Here is a 1,710-nt window from a genome sequence, read left to right as displayed (position 1 = left end):
ACTGTGGTCCAGACCAGCTCTTCTTTGTTAGGATGGATCAGATCCTGAAGGGTTAAATGATCTGGAGCTGTAGCCCCGAGGCCGGGCATCCAGCCAGCTTCACTTACACACACATGAGTGTGTGTGTGTGTGTGCGCCAGGGACAGCCCAGTGACTCAGAGGACAACCCCCCCCCCAAAGCAGCAGAAGAGTTTTAAAGAAACACCAACAACCACTGAAGACTGTGTGTGTGTGTGTGTGTGTGTGTGTGTGTGAGTGAGTGAGTGATTGTGTGTGTGTGTGTAGACCACAGTAATAATACTGAGGCACAAGAGGAGGCGCTGTTCTGTTTGGTCTTTTCTTTTTTTCTGTTAGTTTAACGCTCTTATGGATTGTCATGCCCCCCCCCCCCCCTCCTCCCCCCCCCCTCCCCCCCCCCCCTCTCTCTCTCACACACACACTCAGGCAGTGGGGCCAGCTCAGTCATGTCTGAATGGTGTGGAGTCAGTGCTGCTCACACTGACATAACTCTGCTCTAAAACACTGTCATTCAGACTCAGAACTGGATGAGTCCAGAACAGAACAGAACAGAACAGAACTGGACCAGTTCAGAGACCTTGCTCCTCCACATGTTCTCTCCTCGTTGTCCTGCAGTAGCTCTGAGGGAGTTAAGTTTTTCTTTCCCCCTGTGGACAGAAGGAGTCAACCTTCTGGCAGTTTATAATTTTTGTGTGTGTGTGAGAGAGAGGGAGAGAGAGAGGGAGGGAGGAGACAGAGTGGGGAGATGGGGGATGGAAGGGGTTGAGCCTATATTTTGGCTGCCGTTAGTTTACACAGATGGAGTTGCTCTCGTTTTGTAAACCACAAAAAATTCCTCAGACTCTCCAAGTAAGAGAGAGGGAGACAGAGGGGAGGAGAGGGGAGAGAGGAGGGGAGAAACAACGACAGGGAGGAAGGGATACAGAGTCAGAGACACACGTGTTTCCTCCCCTTTTGCGCTGTCACCCACTGCGACCTTCCAAACCTTACCTCACCTTCTTGTACCTCCTGTAACCCCATGTGAACTCACCTTCCCTTACCCTCCCCCCGAGACCTGGGAGAAAGGTAAGGCAGATCCTGGAGTCAAGAAGTCAAGAGTCCAGTCCTGGAAGTATCTACTCTCCTCTCCCTCCTCTCCCTCCTCTCCCTCCTCTCCCCCCAACCAGAGATCATTCTCACCGATGGAGATGTGAGACTTTGGGGAAGGCCGGTGGGGGGAGTTGTGTGTGGGGAGTTGTGGGGGGGGGAGGGGGGTGTGTGTGGGTGGTGGGGGGGGTGGGTGTGGTGGGGGGGGTGATGCATCATGATGAAGACGGAGCGTCAGGTCAAAGTATTTGTAGAACCTGCAGCAGGTCCTGGTCACTGCATTCAGCAGCAGTGAGGTCATGTGACCTCTGTCTGTTCTGTCTGTGATCTTCTCTGTTGTTTTCTCTGGTTCTGGTACAGAAAGTTCCAGAACCAGAAGTCTAGTCCTGGTCCAAAGGTCTTCTGATACCAGGTCCGTCTGTTGACACCTGTGTTCTGACAACAACAAACCAGGTGCAGTGAACAAGTGTGTCGACATCCTGAACACACACACACACACACACACACACACACACACGTCACTGTTTGCTGTTGTAGGAAATGTCCTTGGCTTTTCACTGTTTTCCTGGTGAATTCCACCCACACAGACCAGTCCTGCAGAGACCT

The 1,710-nt window shown here is 52.3% G+C and overlaps 1 long non-coding RNA gene across 1 annotated transcript in view; it reads left to right on the top strand.

Annotated features, from left to right (window-relative positions):
- LOC107989147 (uncharacterized) overlaps window positions 1–1,698 on the top strand; it is a 47,012-nt gene extending 45,314 nt beyond the window's left edge. The window contains exon 3 of the long non-coding RNA XR_003050881.1: window positions 1,465–1,698. This is a non-coding gene — a long non-coding RNA (uncharacterized LOC107989147). The remainder of the gene's footprint in view (window positions 1–1,464) is intronic.
- Window positions 1,699–1,710: the final 12 nt, after the last annotated feature.

This window comes from Cynoglossus semilaevis, chromosome 10, assembly GCF_000523025.1.
Source record: "Cynoglossus semilaevis isolate Cse_v1.0 chromosome 10, Cse_v1.0, whole genome shotgun sequence".
NCBI classification, from domain to species: domain Eukaryota; kingdom Metazoa; phylum Chordata; class Actinopteri; order Pleuronectiformes; family Cynoglossidae; genus Cynoglossus; species Cynoglossus semilaevis.
This window is presented reverse-complemented; position numbering and strand designations above follow the sequence as displayed.